The 21,375-nt window shown below is 50.4% G+C and overlaps 1 long non-coding RNA gene across 4 annotated transcripts in view; it reads right to left on the reverse strand.

Moving 5' to 3' along the window:
* LOC115854073 (uncharacterized) overlaps positions 1-21,375 on the reverse strand; it is a 169,026-nt gene that overhangs the window by 71,136 nt on the left and 76,515 nt on the right. For all 4 annotated transcript variants that reach the window (XR_009566304.1, XR_009566306.1, XR_009566303.1 and 1 more), the window contains exon 3: positions 17,508-17,688. This is a non-coding gene — a long non-coding RNA (uncharacterized lncRNA). The remainder of the gene's footprint in view (positions 1-17,507; positions 17,689-21,375) is intronic.

Here is a 21,375-nt window from a genome sequence, read left to right on the forward strand (position 1 = left end):
CATCTTTGAGATCTTAGCTTAAACACTGTCCCTCTGAGAAGGCCTGTCTGACCACCCGTCCGAAGAAGTCTGCTCCGTATTGCCTCTTGTCCCCTTCCCCTTGGGAACGTGCTGATTTTGTATGTGTTTATCTGAGGTCTGTCTTCCTGGCCAGACTCTCACCTGGAGGGAAGGGCTTGCGTCCATTTTGTTCACCACCTATATCCAAGCTCCTGGGATAGTGCCGAGCACACAGTAGGTGCTCAATAAACGTTTGTGGAAGGAATAAAGAAATGAGCGGCTACATAGCTTGGGTGGGTGGAACCAGGTCAACTTCCAGGCCTCCCTGTAGATTTCTGCCGCTCTCCTCCATCGAACTCCCTCCAGGATGACAAAGTGAGAAGGAAGCTTGGGGCCTCTCCATTCCAGCCCTGGGCTGGATCTAAAACAGCCCAAACTTAAAAAAATAAAATCAGATTCCACAGCTGGGCTGCATGTTGCTTCTGTTAAGCCCAGATACCTGGCACGTAGGGGTCCTGATGGGACCTCGCCCAGAGGGAGGGCGGGGGGCACTGGCCCATGGGTTCCACCTGGACAAGCTCATTCATGTCTCTGCTCCACAGGCACTGACCAGGTGCTGAGCTGGGGTCTCACAGGTGGTGCCTGCCCTCAAGCTGCACCCAGGCTTTTCCAAAAAGACACTCAAAGAACCATACTGGTGAACTATGCTCAGACCCTGTGGAGAGTGAGATGATCTGGGGGCCACAGCTCTGCTGGCGACGTCAGGGACAAGGAGGTCGGGCGTGGGCTGAGAGAGGGGCTGACCAGCATGGGCGTGCCAGGGACAGGGAACAGCATGTGCCAATGCACAGAGGGAAGAGAGCGCCTACGTGGGCCTAGGTCATGCCAGGAGTTCACTGGGCCTGCATCAGAAAGTTCAGGGAGTGGAGATGCCGGAGAAGGGGCTGGAGGAGGGATGGACCAGGTCACGGGCGGCAAGGTCACTGGGGGGCAAGCCCTGGCTCCTCAGGCGGACCCAAGGAGCCAGGGCTTTATTGGGTAGGCAGTGGAGAGCCCACCAGGGCTTTTAAAAGGGAAAGGGAAAAGACCTAGGCAGCTTTGCATTTTAGAAAGCTCAAACTACCAGAAATTTGCAAAAACCCTGGTGGGAAGTAAGAGTGGACAAGTTGGGAGTCTGTGGCTGTCACCTAGGCAAGCACTGATGGCTGGGACTTGGGGCTGCAGGGTTAGAGGTGAAAGGGCAGATGTGAGACGCATTTAGGAGGGAGTGGGAGAGCCTTGCGATGAGCTGACATGGTCTGCTCAGCTGAGTGCAGATGGGCAGGCAGGAATCCAGGGGGAGAGGATGATGTATCAGCCTTAGCCATGTATCTGGGGGCTGTTAGGGATGTGGGTCTGGAGGGTAAGGTGCTGGCCTGGAGCTCTGGAATTGTCTCAACCCAGACCTGGGTGTTGCCCAAGGAGAGGACCAGGCAGGAATATTGAGCTGAGTGACAGAGGAGGGTTAAAGGTAGAGCTGCCCCTCCCTCTCGGCCAGATCAAATCCTAGCATCCTCTGAGATCCACTTCATGTCCTCCTACCCCATCCTATGTGTGAGAGACAGCATGTGGCAAAGACAGGAAGGAGGAAAGGAACTTGCACCAAGCCCGAGGGGCGGGATTAGGAGGGGTGGAGGGCCTTGGATGGGGGAGCAAAGGTGCAGAGGTAGGATAAGGGGCCATGTTCCAGAACTGTAGGGGTCTCCCCAGCCCGGGCCTGGCCAAGGCTCCTGGGAGGCAGATGCTTAGAATGACCTGCCTTTGTTGGGGGGGACAGACCCCAGCCCACTTAGATGCAGTGGCCAGATGCTATGGGGGGCAGCCCTTCCTCGGGGGGCTGTTAGCCCAAGGCCTGCTGGGTCCAAGACAGGGTCTCTTGTTTCTCTCCACGTGGAGTCTCCATGGGCCGGGCACAGAGGTGACAGGGAGAAGTACGTGTCCGGAAACAGGAACCTTGAGCTGAGCATCGTTTTCCACCCCTTGTCCTTTCTGTGATGTCGAAGAGAGGATTTTACTTCTTCGCATTCTCCAGGCTGCACCCTAGCTTGTCCCAGCCAAGGGGGCCGTGGTCCTCAGGGATCTGTCACCAGCCCTCAGCTTCTCTCCCTGAGTCACTCCAGAGAGGCCAGGCGAGGCCTAGGACCCCAGCTGGCTCCCCACTCCCTCTCTCCTCCCAGACCCCACTGCAATCCCACCTTTTACCTGGTCTCCCCCTCTTCAGCCAGGCACTCCCGGAAGAAGGCCCTGAGGACAGGGCTGTGAAGGACCCACATGGCAGCTGACATGGCCAGCCTACCTCCCTTGGCTCTCCTAATGATGCCGCTGTTGCCAGTGGCTGGCTGCTAGTGGTCCACCCTGTCCCACAAGCCTGTGCCCAGCCAACCTCAGATGCCAGCGGATGGTCCATCCTCTTTGGTACCCTTGCCCATCCCCATCCATCTCTCCCTCATTTCTCTTTCTGATATTCCTTCCCCTCCCTGCTCCTCAGCCTATGTGTGTATATGGTGGGGGGAGGTGCCCCAAGCCTCGATTCTGGCCAGTGAGACCTGCCCATCGAGGTGGAAATCATTGCAGTAATTAACAAGCCTCCCGGGCGGCGCTGGTCAGGGTGGAGAGGCGAGGAGACAACTAGGGCGGCTGAATCGTCTGGTGAGCCCCCTGCCTCCCACCCCTGACAAAGGCCAATGCTTCCCAAGCCATGCTTGGGGCCAGAACACAGAATGAGCCCCTTGTCCTTCGGAGGTGTCACAAGGCCTGAGATCCAGCGCATCCCTTGGGGCAAGAGAAATGGAGGCTCAGGGCGTCCGGTGGGGAGGGCCAACTCCCAGGCCAGAAATGGGTTTAGCCAGGGAGGTGGGTGCTCCAGAGATGCCCCTAGGGGCCTGTTGAGTCACCACCATCCCTTTCAAGGCACTGGTCTCCCACCCACGATCCTGCCTTGGACAGCTGGGTGGGGGGGCCTGAAAGGGCCTAAACCACACAGTCTGGAGGAGCTGGAGATGGGAAACCAGCTGGCCCCCAGCCTGCTTCCTCTGGAGCCCAGGCCTCTAGGTGTGGCCTGTCTCCCCCTTCTTTTTTTTTTTTTTTAGATGTTGGAGGTAGGAGTTTAGTAATTTATTTATTTATTTTTGCTGTGTTGGGTCTTCGTTTCTGTGCGAGGGCTTTCTCTAGTTGTGGCAAGCGGGGGCCACTCTTCATCGCGGTGCGCGGGCCTCTCACCATCGCGGCCTCTCTTGTTGCGGAGCACAGGCTCCAGACGCGCAGGCTCAGTAGTTGTGGCTCACGGGCCTAGTTGCTCCGCGGCATGTGGGATCCTCCCAGACCAGGGCTCGAACCTGTGTCCCCTGCATTAGCAGGCAGATTCTCAACCACTGCGCCACCAGGGAAGCCCTGTCTCCCCCTTCTTACGGCTCTAGCAACAGATTTCAAAAGTGGGAGCTCCCCACTCCCAACTCAACTGCCCCCTCCCAGCAGTGGAATTAAGCACAGGAGAGTCATCTTCAAAACCTCTTCGTTGGGCTTCCCTGGTGGCGCAGTGGTTCAGAGTCCGCCTGCCGATGCAGGGGACACAGGTTCGTGCCCCAGTCCAGGAAGATCCCACATGCCGCGGAGTGGCTGGGCCCGTGAGCCATGGCTGCTGAGCCTGCACGTCAGGAGCCTGTGCTCCGCAACGGGAGAGGCCACAACAGTGAGAGGCCCACGTACCACAAAACAAAAACAAAACAAAACAAAACCTCTTCATCACCATGAGGCTGGTACCAAGGTCGCGTGGGCTCTGCCACCCATCACCCCAAGCAGGACTTTGGGCTGGGCCAGGAGAAAGGGGAGGGGGCAGTAAATATTTATTGCTTTCGATTGAGATAAGCTAAAGTGATGTGTGTGACAGCTTTTCCTCTGGCTCTGCTGGTGTGCCGTGGGTTTTCCTGCTTTGGGCCTCAGCTTCCTTCTCTGTAAAATGAGGATTTGGGATGAGATCTGTGGTTTTCAAACTCTGCTCTCAGAGCCCAAGCATTCTATAGGAAAGAATCAGGGCTAGAGCAACTCTGGTCTTATCAGTTGCGGACTGGGCTTCACCCCTAAGATTTCATGTGCGGAATGAGTTCACAGCTGAGAAACATTTGATCACCTCTGGGGCAGGTGATACCTGTTTCTGTCCCAGCTTGAAGTTTCCAGAGACCGGCAGCACCACATCCACTGCAGGAGGGCTCGGGCTGCCTGGGGAGAGAGGAAGGACCCTAGAAGGATGAACCAAAGGGACTTACTCCTCAAACCTGAGGTTGGGTACAGTACTGGACACATAAATACATATATATGTCCAGGACACAGAGGGACGAGGCTGGCTCAGGAGGGTCAGGGCAGACCCAGAGGAGAATGTGTACCCATGTTCACTCATACATGCTTATGTGCACACACACACATACACACACGCATACACATAGGCATAACACGGTTGTCCCCTGCAGCCCTGCCTCCACGGCAAGGCTCCAGCTGGAGGAATTTCCTTGTGTCTCCCTCTGAGCCCCGCCCCACTCCCACTTACCTCCTCTTTGGACTCTTCAAGCTGACCTGGCTGAGCTCTGTCTGGAGATGAGGAAAATGCCTCTATCTGTTTTCAAATATCTGGGGCTCGCTAAAGACCAACGCATTTTTTTGTTTAAAGTGTGTATAATTTGAGGGCAATTTGATCCACATGTTTCTGATTCTCTTGCACTTAAATCATCAAAATATTGATTTTTAAGAGCCATTTGATGTCTAAGGAACCTTTTTAATAAGCTTTTAAAACTCTTTAAACCCAGAGACTGGAGCCGGTGCCAGGGCCCAGGCTGGCTGCTGGCTGGTCGCAGCCCCTCCCCTGGGTTGTGATTACTTGGAGCTGAGTCTCACGCCCCCGCTGCAGGCCTCACCTCTGCCTGGACTCCCTGCCTCCCCCAGAATTAGCCAGGGGTTCCAGCTACAGCTTCTTGCTATCCTGACAGAGGGGCTCACCCCCCTTTCTTTTCACAGACCTCACTCATATTTCCTCAAAGCACCATTAAGACACAAACCAAGAGGAGCAAATAGGATTTTTAAAGCCTGCATGATATTTTGCTGTAGAACTATGCTACAATTTATTCAACCAATCCCTGCTGAAGAACATTTAGGTCATTTCCAGTTGTACACCTCACTGCACATTTCTGATTATTTCCTTTGGATACGTTTCTAGAAGTGAAAATACTGGGTCAAAGAGTATGCACGCCCTTAATGCTCTTTCCACACATGTTGCCACATCATTTTTCCGAAAGATTACACCAATTTATACTTCCACAGGTCTCCCCTCCTGTACTCTTGAGAGGAACGCTCATTTTTATTCAAACAATGCTGTCCCATTTGAACACAGAGAAGCTCTCTCACACAGCACAGATCCAAGAAGGCTCTAAAACCAGAAGGCCTGCGTTTGAACTCCAGTTCTGCTATTTACTAATTGGAAAAGTTACTTATTCTTTCTGTGCCTGTTTTCCCAACTATAATTTGGGGCTAATAATGGCACCACCACATATGTTTATCATGGGGATTAAATGAGATCATGTATATAAACTTAAATAACTTGGTGTCTGATGCATAGTTGGTGGTGAATAAATGATGGCTAATATTATTACTATACCTTAGCTATTCCTTCAACCCAGAATGCCCTTCTCTTTCTCACCTGTTTTTTTTTGAATTTTATTTTTTTTATACAGCAGGTTCTTATTAGTTATCTATTTTATACATATTAGTGTACATATGTCAATCCCAATCTCCCAATTCATCACCCCACCCCACCACTTTCCCCCCTGGGTGTCCATACGTCTGTTCTCTACATCTGTGTCTCTATTTCTGCCCTGCAAACCGGTTCGTCTGTACCATTTTTCTAGGTTCCACATACATGCGTTAATATACGGTATTTGTTTTTCTCTTTCTGACGTACTTCACTCTGTATGACAGTCTGTAGATCCATCCACGTCTCTACAAATGACCCAATATCGTTCCTTTTTATGGCTGAGTAATATTCCATTGTATATATGTACCACATCTTCCTTATCCATTTGTCTGTCGGTGGGCATTTGGGTTGCTTCCATGACCTGGCTATTGTAAATAGTGCTGCAATGAACATTGGGGTGCATGTGTCTTTTTGAATTACGGTTTTCTCTGGGTATATGCCCAGTAGTGGGATTGCTGGGTACCATATGGTAGTTCTATTTTTAGCTTTTTAAGGAACCTCCATACTGTTCTCCATAGTGGCTGTATCAATTTACATTACCAACAACAGTGCAAGAGGGTTCCCTTTTCTCCACACCCTCTCCAGCATTTGTTGTTTGTAGATTTTCTGATGATGCCCATTCTGACTGGTGTGTCTTTCTCACCTTTTTGATGCCTTTTTTCCCCCACTCACCTTTTTTGATTCACTCACTACCCGGGTCATTACTTGTCTCTACAGTTAGCTAAGTTCCATTTCAATTCAAATCAATTCAATTCCATCTCAAGAATTCTGGCATTGTGCAAGCCAGGGCCTGGGGAGCTGAGCAGACATATAAAATAGACCATCTCTGAGGTACAGGCGAAGATGTGCTCTTTGAGATTTACAGTGGCCCCCACCCCAGCACACTCCATTCCTCGTGCTTTGATCTCCTATAACACTTTGTGTCCATGAGGTCATTATGGAAGAGACTATGTACCGCTCTCCATCACAGCTTAACTGTGTGTGTTTGCATGTGCATGCATGTTCTTGTACACACGTGTTTGCATGTGTGTGTTTCTGTGGGCACGTGTGTGGGTGTGCATGCTTGTGTGTGCGTGTGTGCTTAGAGTTTAAGTTCCTGAGGTGCAAAGATAACATGGTGAGTTTCCCTGACTTTTCCACAGATCTTACCCAAGGCAAGGCACAAAGCTGCTATTCAAGAAACACACGAATGAATGAATGAATGAACAACCGAACGAACGAACTAACGAAGGAACGAACCATAAACCCTAAACTGGCGCTCAGGCTGAGGATCTGGGAAGAGGGTTCCACTGGGAGTCAGGAGTTCTGCATTTGAAACGCGACAGGTCCTGTGTGACATGGGCAGGACTTGCCTCTCCTGTTCCTCCGTGTTCATCCCTGACAATTGCAGGGATTGGATTAGATAGTTCTTCCCAGTTCTGAGGACGCTCTGAAGCCTCCATTCCCCAACAGGCTCTGTTCCCAATTGTCAGCCCCACTCAGTCCCTCCAGACGCAGACTTCATCAGACCCATGAAGGCCCCAGTCCAGCTTGGGGAGGGCCTCATGCTCCCCTGCCTCATGGGGCTCAAGGATATTTTGTCTAAATTCTCCAGAAACAGAGAAAAAGCACAGAGGCTTTTGCTAAAACCCAATGAGCAGGTCTCTCTGAGGACAGGGATTAAGTTTGTCTCTGCTGATCTCCCCTCTAGTCGCCTCCCCTGTCTGGGAACCAGCTTCGGATTCTCTGGGGTTTATCCTCCCTCATATGGTTCCACTCCCTTTGTGTTACCCTTGTGCCATTTTCAGCCATCCCTTTGGAGCGCCTCTGCGAAGAATAGATCCCCAAAGAACAAAGCAAATTTTGGTCCAGGCTGGTTCGAAATGAAGTCCCCCTTCCTTCAGTAATTGCAATTTGGGAAAGAAGTGAGACCCTCCTGACTCCCTGGCCTGGGATAACTCTGCCAGACCTCTCACCAGACCTAAAAGACCATCTCTACTGGCGAGGAACGGGACAGTCTCAGGGGCCCAGCTTCCCTTCATCCCAGTCCAGGACATTTCAGGCTCTGACAGAGCTGCTGGTGATGGGCTGGTGGCTTGATTCTTACAGGATTATCTGGATTTGGAGGGTCTCTCAGGGGTCAGCAAGTCTGGGAGGATCGAGCCTAACTCCACACAGAAGAGGTAGGCAGAGGGGTCTCTATCTCTGAGTGACCCCTCCTGTCTCAGAACTGCCTCTGCTCAGGGAAAGAGGCCTGATGCCTCTCTAGGGTCTCACTTCCCTCACCTCACCCTTACCTCCCAGATATCACTTTGGGGCTATAAGGTGCTACTTCTGTTGACCAAACAACAACAGGAATGTGAGCTTTATGTAAAGAGTGGAGGATGCTTTTGAATAATTGATGTGATATTTTTAATCCAAGTTTTAAAAATCCTAATGTTCCCAAAACAGAGGAAACACTGATGCTTCAATATTCAAACTGAACAATCTTTTACTTAAAAAAAATAAAGTCTTGGAGTTCATAACCCATTGGCGGTCTCTCAGAAAGCCCCTTTTAAAAAACATTTTTTGGCCGCGCAGCAAGCGGGATCTTAGTTCCCCGATCAGGGACTGAACCCAGGCCCACGGCAGTGGAAGCGCCAAGTCCTAACCACTGGACCACCAGGAAATTCCCAGAAAGCCCATTTTTAATGACCTTGATTCTGACTCACCTTACTTAGAATATATGACTTTTATGCCCCTCTTTTGTACACACACACACACACACACACACACACACACACACACGCAACACACTTGCTCTGTGATCCTGGGCAAGTTTCTCAATATCTCTGGGTCTCAGTTTACTAATTTATAAAATAAACATAATTTACATAATAAAAGATTGGATAACTATGTCCAAGTTCCCTTCCAACTCTTGAATTCTATGATATCAAGGGAATTCTGAGCACGCAAACTTACTGCAGCAGCTGTATAACAAGCAAACTATTTTGCCCTGGATAATCCTCAGGGCATCCCTCCAGCCACGGGCTATGGATGGGGTAGAGCTGACTGAACTAGTGAGGGAGACAAAATACTGCTCATGCTTTCAAGAAACAACTCTGTGAGCTACCCGAGGGCAACACCACATCTACCTTGCTCACTGCTGAACTGCTGTCACCTAGCACAGGCTCCTGTACATAACAGCTACCCAAAACAGTCGTTGAATAAACAAGGGAATTAACTAACTAATTCATTAAGGCATGCATGCTGTGTCTCTTCCAGGATTCAAATAACTCTTTTCCCCCCAAATGCAAAAGTTTTTGTCACTAGAACACCTAAGATGAATTTTTTTCAGAGGATTCTAGACCAGATATTGGTAAATGTATAACATATTAAAACAGATCCAAAGTAATTCCTATGAAAAGCCTCCTCCCCCAAACGTAACCTGTGATGATACAAGCAAACAGATTTATTGACCCACTGCACCCAGGTAGAATGTTGCAGAGAGAATCCTGAAACGATGTCTCATTAGGAGAAGTGAGGCCATGGTTTTCATTTTTCTAGTAGAAGATGGATATCAGAAGTGGAACCAGTATTTGGACTGATTATTTTCTTAAGGCAAAGGTCGGTTCAAGTGAGGTGAGGTGATGAGTGAAGAACAAAGTGTTACAGAAATCCAGACATGCTGTGGTGATAACTGCGTAATTGATGGGAGAGGGGTACTGGTTCTTATCCTCCAGACCCTCCCCTTTATGGCCATTCTCTGGCCAAACCAAAGGGTCAGCCACAAAAGCAGCCTCTACACCACTGTCAGGATGCTAGGCGACATTATCATCTCAGAAACAACAGTTTGGAGTTGGACAAATCTGGCCTCCCTGCTCCGCTCATCAGGTGATGAGTTGTTGGATCGTATGATGTGATTATACTTGTTCACCCACAGTCAAGACTCCGGAGAGTCTACACTCGGCCACCACCATGCACATGGAAATGAAAAGGGTGATGTTTAGGCTTTGTGGAATCCCAGGTTAAAAATCATGTCCTAGAGTCCATTTGGGTTTACCTTAGAGAGAAAGGTGGCCATCTCCTTCAGTTTCAAAATAGATTGTTATACCTAGTCAGTAATATTTATCCAGGTGTAACACAAAATGTTGACAATGGCACAGATAATTCCCTGGCCCTTTACAGAAAAAGTTTCTTGATTCCTGGTCTAAGGCACTATTATGATGGGCCATTTGGGTCATATTGTAAGTTCCCCAACCTGGCCACTGTAATTCCACACTATTCTTGGAGGGGTTCTACCATATTATAAAATATGCACAAGAATTTGGGTTACAATGAGACCCCTACAAAGAGTGGGCCTCTAGCCTATTGGAGAAGCAGACTTAGATTGAGATGACCCCACGTAAGTTAATGACAGTTGGCCAAATGAGTTGCTTCTGCACCTCCTGTCTCGGACTCCCAACCAGAGGGTAGCTATCTCCAGCTGCAGTCCCTCAGCAAAAGAGGTGTTTGGAAATTTTGTCTCCCACATCTACCCTCTGGGACACAAACTCAGGATGGAGGCAAACATTTTCAGATGGAGAGCCAAGCTGAAGTTCATCCTCTGAAGGTCACCTTGGTCCTTGGGGCTGGTTTTGGCCATCGACTTATTGGTACTCATCTGCTGACTATGCTATGGCCATTTTTTCCCCTTAGAGACAAAGAAAGTTTATGACTAAACAGAACAAGACAAAGGTGAGATCAGATGAATAATGTCTAAATTGGAGAAAGCCCTTGTTCAGTTAGAGAAAGTTGTTCTGATAGAAGGAAAACGGACTTTTATTGATCTAGTGCAGCACGGGAGAACACTACACTGACAATTCTTAAATGACCTCTTGTTTGGAGAAATGAATGCATTTTATTTTACTCCTCCTTGTGGGGCTCAGAAGCTCCTAGAGCAGGATATCAGAATAGGACACACGCTTAGACTGGTTAATTTCTTAAGGCGAGGGTCTGTGTATAAAAGGCAAGGTTCTAAGCAAAAAAAGGAAGTCTTGTACTAGTCACCAGGTCTTCTGCTGTTGCTACTACACAACTGATGTGAACTTCTGGTTCTTACTGCCAGTCATTCTATAGTGATAATGGCTGTCACTTCTTGAGCCAGACAATGTAGATGGTTTACCTCTGTGTACCCTGTGCCAGACACTGTCCACATTCCATCTCATTTAAAGCTCACAACAACACTGTCAGGTTGGCATGATTCTTCTTTCCATTTGACAGAGGTGGAAACTGTAGCACTTGCCCAAAACGTAGCAGTTAGTAGGTGCCCAAGCCAAGGCTAGCTCTTTCTCTGCATCGGTGTCTCACTGCCTCTCCCGTGGGTGTGACCCCGTGAACACTGAAGCCCTCATTCCCAGATTCCCCTTCTACTTGGTCTTCAAGTAGTGGAGATGCACCTCTCAAAGTCCCCATACCCAGCAGTCACACACCTTCACACTCAGAAGGCCTCTTCCCATTTCTCTCACTCAAAGTTCAAAGATAAAGCCATGTCAAACAATAATCACTTAAAGGGTGCTCAACCTCATTAGTCAAGCAGGAAATGCAAATGAAAACCCAACCAAAATGAGATACGATCAAACTCCCACCAGACAGAATGGTTCAAATGAAAAGCACTGATAATAGCAAGTATTGACAAGAATACGGAGCAACTGGATCTTGTATAATGGCGGGAATGTAAACGGGTATAACTTCTTTAGAAACTGTTTAGCAGTGTCTGCTAAAACTAAACATATACCTTCCCAGATATAGATCCAACAGAATTGGGTACATGCCCAAAAGAGTGCTATTTCTAATAGCTAAAAACTAGGGATTATTCAAAATATCCATCAGTAGTAAAATGGATAAATATACTATATTCACAAAACGGAATACTATACAGCAGTGAGCATGAATGAACCACAACTCACATAACAACATGGATGAATATCAAACATAATATTGAACAAAGTTGTGCACACGAGAATATATACCATATGATTTCATTTATAGGAAATACCCAAACCGTTTTGATCAGCATAATGGTTACCCTTGGCAGGGGGATATAAAGACTGGAAGGGGGCGAAGAAAAGGGCTTCAGTAATGTTCTGTTTTTTGATTTGGGTGAACACAAGTGTGTTCCCTTTATGAAAATTCATTGAGCTCTACTCATAATTTGTACCCTATTCCGAATGCATGTTATACGTAAAACTGAGAGCTTAAAACAGATGAAGGCAACTTCCCCGGCGGCCCAGTGGTTAAGACTCTGCGCTTCCACGGCAGGGGGCGCGGGTTCAATCCCTGGTCGCGGAACTAAGATCCACAGGCCGCGCGGCACAGTCAAACAAAAAACAAACAAACAAAAAAGTAAAGGTATACAGCCTCTTCTTTCTATCCCACTCCATCCATCTTCACCCAGTAAAGTCCATTTCAAGGGGAAGGAATTACAAATCCAGAGGGCCTGTGTCTGAAATGCCATGTTCATTGGTCCCTGGGATGGAGGTTCCCAGGTTCTGAATAACCTGCCCACCCCAGTGTGCAAAGTGTGCACACTCTGCAGTGCACACTTTGGTCTTGCACCATGAAGATGACAGACTGGAAGTAATGGGGCTTTTAGAGCCAGATAGACCCCAGCTCTGCTACTCACCTATATGGGGCATTGGGCAAGTCCCTCCCTCTCTCCAAGCCCCTATTCCCTTATCTTCAAACAGAACAGTAGCACATGCTGTTCGTTGTCTACCCCAAAATCATTCCTTCCCACTTCTTTGCTTCCCACTACAGCTGAGCACCCCCGTTGCGTGACTTCCTAGCCTCTCAGGTTGCTAGATCAAGAGCGTGTGAGCCTTCGAAATGTAGCATGGGAGGGCACTTGTGTTCTTGGTTGGCACAATGTTGTGCCAACCTGGAACTCTGGCTCTGGACAACTGGAGGGAGACAGAGGCCCTGGGTGGCCTGTGAGGCTCAGGGCGCAGGCTCTCCTGAGGGGCTTGAGAGGCTTGGCTCCCTCCACTAGAACTGAGAGGTGAGAGAGCTTTTTCCAGACTGCAGGCCAAGTCCCAGAGGAGGATGAGGAACCAGGCCTATTGCATCCAACTGTGAGTTGTTCAGAAGTGCCTTCTTATGTCATTTTCAATAAGTATTTGTACAATGCCTACGAGTGCCAGGTACCCTACTGTGTGCTGGGGACACAGTGGTAGACAAGACAGATAGGTTCCCTGCCTATCCAATGGCCACAGCAGTTCCAATGAACACAGACTTCCCAACTTTCTAAATCACTGTGAGCATAACTGTCAGCATATTCCCACCTCTGTGTTTTGAAATCCATCAATAATCCAAGGACACTCCCACAGTCCCTGGCTTGATGTTGCTCAAGATGAATTGTTTTGCAGGAAAGTGAATATTTATTGAGCATCTTCTACGTGTAAGACTTGTAAGACTTGTAAGACTGTGTAAGACTTGGTTCTATAAACATGAGGTCCATTTTCACCCCTCAGGGAGCTTACATTCTGGGGTGGTTGGAAGAGGACAAATGTTTGATCTGAGTAACACAAGTTATCATGCCTGAAGGAACCATAGGGAAGGTCCAGAGCAGCTGCGTCTGCTTTGGGGATGAGGTGACCCTAAAGGTGGTAGGATTCCATCAGGCAGAAAAGGATAGGAGATGACCCACAAGAACAAGTTAAGGGGCAATGCCCAAATGGGGAAAGAAAACAAGCTGAGGATGGGGATAGGAATCAAACTGGCCTAGAGACGTGGTTTGCAACCTGATCGGAAGACCTTAAATACTAAGCCAAAGAATTTGGACTGCATCCTATGGGCAAAGGGGCATTTCAGGCCAGGAGGTAATGTGACAGACCCAGTGCTGTGGGAAGATTACTTTGACATCTGTGATGGAGATGATTAAGGAGGAGGAGACCCTGGAAGCAGCAAACTGAGGCCTGAGCAGCTTCAGAGCTTTCAGAGAGGGGCTCACACCCTCCGGGTTTGATTCCTGGCTCAGTTGCTCTGCTAAGACTGAGCACATCCTGCTGTGGAAGACTGCTGGTTGCCTCTCAATATCCACTTCCCTCTCTCTCCTTTCTAACAAAATCTTGAGTTTGTCTGGGGCAGCAAAATTCCCTGTTAAAAATATTCACCTCCTCCAAATCTAGCTGAAGATGTCCATATTTCTGGCCAATGAGGCATACAAAGAATTTTATAGTGGGGCTTCTGGAAAGGTTCTGTTTTCTTGATAAAAAGACATTGATCCAGCCAGCACACATTTTTTCCTTACCCACTTCTTCCAGCCTGGAACTCAGTTGTGAAGCCTGGAAGTGGTGCAGCCATTTGTGACCATGAGGATAAAAGCTACCAGTCAAGGATGGCAGAGCAGGAAGAGAGCAGGAGTCTTGATTCTTAATGACTTTCGTGAACAGCTGTACCAACCTGGACTGCCCATCTCTAGCCTTCCTATTATGTAAGAAAAATAACTGTTTAACTTGTTTAAGGTTTCTCTTAAGCAGCCAAATGTAATTCCTAACTGATATACATGGCTACCCTGAATGCCTCACTTTCTCCCTCTTTTCATGATCTCACAGCCTGGCACAGGAATGGATTATCCATCTACCACGTGCTTTTCAGAAGCTGCCCACAAGAACAGCTGAAGAGGCCCTCAGTCTATACTGCCCCCTTGGTCCCAACTCTCTCAGCCTTGCAGGGCCTCCCTAGCTTGCCTGGATCTTCCAGAGACGAGAAGGCAATGCCAGCTGGGACAGCCCCAGGAGATCTGCAGCTGTGAATCCTAGGCAAGAGTCCTAGACCAGCAGTCAGAAGTCCTGGGATGCCGGGCCACCTCTGCTACTAATCAGGACATGACTTTGACCCAGTCACTCCCAATGCCCTTGGGCCTCAGTCACCCTATCTTGGGAATGTGGGGACTGAGCTAGGTCAAAGTTTTCAAAGCATGCATCAATTAGTTTGCATTTAACTGTAAATAATAAAAGCAAGCAAAAAATGAACAGCAAAATATCAAAAAGATAGTGTATTCAAACAGGCTTAAACAATGAAGAAAGTTATCATCTGATAAAGTCCAGAGACAGGACCACTCCAGGGCTGGTATGGTCAGCTGCCCACCAATGTCATCAGGCACTCTGCAGTTCTCCATGGATTAGTTTTGTCCCTGATCTGGCTTTCTTCAGGGGCACAGGTTGGCTACCACAGTACCAGGCAGCACAACCAAGGTACACCCCTAGCCAAGAATGAAGTGAATCCATCTTTCTTGTGTTTGATTTTTAGGAGCAAGAAGTTTTTCCCACAAGGCCCTATCAGACTTCCTTTTACCACTCACTGGCCAGAAGTGCCCCTTTCCAACCAATCACAGAAAAGGAAAGATGGGATTGCCATCTGGTCTGAATGTATTCCGGAGAGCCAACCATGACCAGTATGGAAAGGGAGCCCTCTTCTCTAAAGAAATACCACATGACCCCATGAGGCAGAGCAGATAAAAGCAGAGGCCCTTGGAATGAAGTTAGGAATGGGAAGAAGGCTAGCCCCACTCCTACGGTCCTCAAAGTCCCAGTCACAGAACCCTGGAGCCCTTAACACCAGTTTGAAAGCCACTGGGCTTGATCTCTAAGGCAGCTTCTCACTCCAACACCGCATGGGTCTCTGCTTCTATGATTAATGGCTCTAGCAGAATGGGGTCAATAAGAAAGGGGAAACGACCCACATCCCCTGAGGTCACCCTGAAGACGGGTCCAGTCAAAGGGCCTGGGGGCTTCTTCCAGCCTGGCTGCAGCTAGGAAAACTCTACGGATCGTGTTGTACACTCATCATAGTGACACACACTCATACAACCTCTTCCAGTTTGCAGGCACACATAACCTCATCCAGTCTAAGAAGCTGCCTTATGAGTAGCGTACGGCGCAGATGGCTCTAAACGAGAGCCACAGAGGTGGGGAAACCGAGGCATAAAACCAGGAGGCCTTGGCTCGCAAAGCCAGGGTCTGGAAGAGCCTAGCTGGAACCATAGGCTGCCAACTTGGCCTAAGGGTGAGTGACGCTCCTGGGAAATTGAGGATACAAGGAAAAAAGACATAGGCGTGACGGCAAGGCCCCAGATCACGGAGGCACAGGCTTGCTGGCTGGGCGATTGGGTCTCTCAGTCTCTCTGAGCCCCACTCCCCTCAGGGTCACTGGGAGGATGGGGAGGAGCCCTGTGAAGGGTTGTTTAAAAGAGCTGTGGGATCTTCCAGGCTGAGGCTGCAGACAGCTTGGGGAGGGCAAGCTCTGTTTCCTTACTTCAGACTATACCTGAAGGAAGACTGGGCCCCAACCACAGACTGCCACCCTGTGCCTGCCACCTCCTCCTGGGCACTTCCCCCACTCCCTGGAGGCAGACGGCTGCTGAGGGCGCTCCCCACAAGCCGGCTCATTAAAGATTTGCTCTGTCAAGCAGCAATCAAAATAAACAGACCAGCCTGAAAGCCAGGGAACTAAAAACCAATTAAGAGGGAATGGAGATGGAAGGAGGGGTGGAAGCAGGAGGGGAAAAGAGGCCGGGGCTTTCCAAAGACTCAGTTCCCATGGCAGCCAGCTTCCAAAATAGTCTGGGAATGAAAAATAATGAAAACCACAGCGGAGAGAAAAGCGATCCTGGCAGAAGAGTCCCGACCTCGGGATTGGCTAAATCCCCTTGCTCCTGGCTCCCAGAGGGCGCCTCGTGGGTCAGAGCACCGGTGACCTGTCCCTCGCCACCCCCACCTCTCCGCCCACCCGTTCCTCTTTCCCTCTCAAGGCTGTGAATGGTGCAGACCCTTGCAGGCCCTGCTGCCAAGGCCCCAGGGTGAGGGAGCCACAGTCAACACCTGCCCCACAGGGAAACTGTGATGGAGACGGGGAGGGCTAGGGACAAGACCAGAAGGGGAAGTTCAGGTCTGCCAGCCTGGCTTCAGAGGGCTTCCTGGAGGAAGTGACATTCAGACTGAGATCTGAAGTAAGAGCTGGCCAAGAAATGAACAGAAGGAAGAGCGCCTCAGGAAGAGAGAAGAGGAATAGAAAAGGCCCGGGAGTGGAGGAGCAGAAGAGAGAGGAACACCAGAAGTTGGGTAGGGCTGACAGTTATTGAGCTGGGCATGCTCTGTGGCAAGCTGAGTGCTTTTTATGCACTGAATCCTGAGTGGTAAGAACCCCAGCAGGCTGCGACTCCCAGATTTTGTAAAGGTGGTGGAGCCAGGATTCCAGCCCACATCTGCGGACACGACACCTGCCCCCTTTCCCCTCTGCCTGGAGCCGGGCCTTCCGGGGAGCCCCCAGTTCCCTGCCCCTTCCCCTACCCGGGTGACAGGGGACCCTGCATGGCATTTCTAGCGTCACTTCCTAATGATATCTCCGAGGAGGCCCCTCAGCCCACCAGGAGGCATCACCCGAGGCATCACCGTTTAACCATCTCCAGACCCCCTTGTGGTCTGGTTTCTGTTTCATTGGTGAGGCAACAGGAAAGCTGATATCCTATTAAGCTCACTTGCAGTTGCCAAAAAGGAATAACGGCCAAGATTAAGTTAACCCTTTCACACTCCCTCGCTTCCTGACCCACAGAAATAAGAGCCCTGAGCCATATTACCATCAAGGGAAGCAACACCTCAGCCCCAGAGGAATGGGTTCCCAGGCCCAGAGGGACACCTGGCCTCCCCAGGAGGCCGGACCGCTCGGGAGCCTGTTCTGCACCAGCGTAAGCAACGGCGTGATAACGGGCAGTGCCCTGCCCAACAGCACTTACTCAGTGGACGGGCTCCTAGCTGGGAAGCAGAACGGCGCTAACTGGACCTGGGTCTTCCAAACAGGAAGAGGCAAGGTGAAGGCTGTGGAGTTCAGTGGCAGCACTTAGGCTCTGACTTTTCACTCTCTTTCCAGGAAGCCAAGCCAGCACCAAGTGGGAGTCCACTGGAAACAGGGTGCACCTGAGAAGGCAAAAGTACAGCCATCAGATCCCAACTTCGTGTCCTCTGAAGTCTCTGAGCAGGACAAGGGGAACGTGGGCCAAGGAAAGAGCACTGGACTCAATGTCCAGAAAGCTGGCTTTGAGTAGAGTACCTGTCCTGTCCTCGTGGTGAATGAAGCATAGACTTTGTAATCAGAGCCCCCCAGGCATCAACCTTAGTTCCATCATCTGGTAGCTGTGTGATCATGGGCAGATGACTCCTTCTGAGCCTTGGGTCTCCTCAACAGTAAATGGGCATAATAATACTGACCCCATAGGGAGGGTCTCTATAAGGGTGACAAAAGGTGCCAGAGTGCCCAGTGTAAGCTGGGGGTGGAGTAGGAACTCACTAGCATTCCTTCCTCCCCTAAGCCTCAGCTTCACCAACTGTCAAATGGGGTACCAACTCTCCTAGGTTAAGTGTGCAAAGCGCTCGGAAAACTGCAAAGGCCTATGGATTCGTGCAAGGGGCCTCTGGCTGGGGAAGAGGCTGAATCCCTCCCTTGCCAGCCCACGCTACCCTCAGCATTTCTCTCACCTGCCATCAGCCGTAAGGCCTTCCTTACCCTGCACAGCCCCTTCCTGGGTGGCCTTGAGGAGTCTCTGTGGCCACAGAGTTAAAAGAACATTTATGGGGCAAATATAAGAAACTCTCAGCAAGTATAAGAAATTGGGATTACGATGCACCCCCGCTCCCTGGCTTCCCACTTATTGTGGAAGGAGATGAGGCCCGCGCACAGAAGGTGACCCTCCTGAAGTCATGGCTTGTGAGTGTCTGGGTTTGGGACCCCAGGGCTGTCCCACTCCGAGGCCATTGCTCCCGCCCCATCCACACCCCCAGTTCACTGGCTGAATGACTCCCAGGCCTGAGGGGCCTGTCCAGGGCCAGCACAAGGAGCCTCCTGAGACCTGGGGTGGGTCCCTCTGCCTCTGGGTGCCGAGAGTGGTCACCCTTCCACCAACGGGAGAGAGTGACAGGCTGAGTTACCACCGGCTTCCTCGCTGGCCGAGGGCTGCCCGGAAGTAGCCCACAACGTGATGGGAAGGACAGCCTGCCCGGGAGGTGGTGACCCTCAGCCCTGGGTTTGAATCTGCACTCAGCTGTGCAAACCTGCACAACCCTGAACCTCTCTGGCTCTCAGTCACCTCAGCAGTACATCTGTAAATCCAGGAAAAACGTGCCCCATCTCACAGGCTGTGGGAAGATTGGAATGAGATGACTGACAGGTGTTGAAAACAGACAAACCTTGTTGTCTTTCGTAATTAGCACACTCATTATTTGTTTGTGTTTCTAAGCAGCAGATTCACTAAGTGGGTTAAACAGCTTCTCACTCCCCACTCCTTGGGCATCCCCATCCTGTTGACACTAGTCCTCTTTGTGCACCAACAGTGAGAAGATGAACCCGTGCCCGAGTCAGAACATCCTGGTGGAGCAGAGTCGACTGCGTATCTCAAGGGCTGGCTGTGCTGACCCTGAGACAAACTGAGCTGAGAGAAGCCACGTGTGGTTCCTCCATCTGACTCTCATAAATTAATAAGATGACGCGTCAGGTCCGTAGCCACCTGACACATTTGCGTGGGGCACGGGGCTCGCCCTTTACAGACAGAATCCTAGGAGCACCACATCACAGCCCTGTGATGGAGCAGTGACTGACTTATTTCCTCCCTTCCTCCCTCCCTCCCCCACTTCCTTCCTTCCCTCAGATTTCCACCTTTGATCCCTAAAGCCACATTTCCAGGCAGTCCCAGGGCTGTGCCAGGGGAGGAGGGACTGCTGGCCTCAGGGCCCCCGTCCTGGGCAGGCAGGAAGGGCCCAGCCATCTGAGAGGACCCAGGGGAACTGACCCAGTCAGAGCAGCAAAGGGAACAGAGCAGGGGCAGAGATCTGGGGCTCAGAGAAGGCGTTTGCTTGGAGATTTGGGGCACCAGGCCAAGTAGGGAAGCCCTTCTGCCTGGATGTCCATGAAGGAACGTTTCCCAGCCAGCCCCACAGATCCACACCTCTAAAGCTAATGCCAGAGGCTCCCGCAGCAAGGCCTGGGGCACCAGAGGCGCACAGTCAAGGAGTTATCAAACCAAACCAACCAGGCAGTTAGATGAAAAGGCAGCCCCCGCCAGCATCAGAGGAAATCAGGGGAAGCACCCAGACAGCTGGGCCAGGTCTTGAGGAAGAAGCAGGGAGTCAGAGAAAGCCCAGAGCAGCTGAGAGGGGGGCTCTGGCCCCGAGAAGCTGGATTCAGGGGCGGAGGGGAAGCCCCTCATCCTGGGGGGGCTCTGAGGAACACATGTCCCCTAGGCTCTAGGTGGCTGCACTCCCATGTCCCCGGGGGCCACAGAGAGATATGCTCAGCCACTGGGCTCAGGGGGACCCTGTGTTTCTCATGGGTCATCCATTCAACTCTCACAGCCAACCCCATGAGGCAGGAATCATCATGCCCAGTTTAATCTAAAGAGTCTGCAGCTCAGAGAGGTTAACTAACTCACTGAGTCACACAGTGTCCTTGTCAGGTTCACCTGGCCGCAAAGACTCTACATACTTACTGTTTGACGGGTTAAAATCATTAACCAGTGACTGTTCCCAGCCTCCCTCTTCCCCTCTCCTGCTAAAGGGACTCCGGCCGACCCACCTCCTTGCCTCTCCTTCCCACCCTTGAAGTCATCCCTGCCGGGGAAGGTGGTTCCCTGGGCCTTTGAAAAGCAGAAATTGGAAGAAAAGGGGAAAGGAGAGAAAGGTCCGAGAGGCACTGGGTGGCTTTGAGGTGGAATTATGGGGAGAGGAGAAAGCTATGTCCTGAGGAGGCACAGAGGTGGAGAGATGTGTGGGCTCAGAAGTACCCGCTTCCGTGACTGAGAAATCCAAGGACAGAACTGAAGTTCTAGTGACATCATGTTTGGCTTCTGAACTCTGTTCTCTTGAACCAACACTACTGAGGCTGGCCCCCATGAATCACAGATGTGGAAGCATCTCATTTGTAAGAAGAGAGGAGGAAAGGAAAGGGAATTGGGACTGAGGCAAGGCAGAGACCAGCCTCCTCTCACAGCATCTTTGCTTTCTTTTGTGTGGTGTTCTCCTCTGGGCACTCACCACTTGCTTTGTTCACTTTTAGTTTCTGCTCCGGTATGACTTCGGTTAGCACACAGCCCACCATGGCCACCTGCAGCATCTCTTCAGTGCTTTTCTAGAATGATGACAATTCTGTTTGCGTTCCCACTGTGAACTATTTCATTGTACTCATGTTTCCTGGTTCAAAAATCATTTTCCCACAATTAGGTCTCTTTTTGACGGTTTTATTTATCTTTAAAGCTTAACCTTCAGCTGTTCTTTTTTTTTAAATTTTATTTATTTGATTTATTTATTTTTGGCTGTGTTGGGTCTTCATTGCTGTGCACTGGCTTTCTCCAGTTGCGGCGAACGAGGTGCCACTCCTTGCTGCGGTGCGCGGGCTTCTCATTGCGGTGGCTTCTCTTGTTGCGAAGCACGGTCTCTAGGTGCACAGGCTTCAGTAGTTGTGGCTTGCGGGCTCTAGAGCGCAGGCTCAGTAGTTGTGGCGCATGGGCTCAGTTGCTCCAAGGCATGTGGGACCTTCCCGGACCAGGGCTCGAACCCGTGTCCCCTGCATTGGCAAGAGGATTCTTAACCACTACGCCACCAGGGAAGCCCCCTTCA

The sequence above is a fragment of the Globicephala melas genome, chromosome 12 (assembly GCF_963455315.2).
Source record: "Globicephala melas chromosome 12, mGloMel1.2, whole genome shotgun sequence".
Taxonomy (NCBI): Eukaryota; Metazoa; Chordata; class Mammalia; order Artiodactyla; family Delphinidae; genus Globicephala; species Globicephala melas.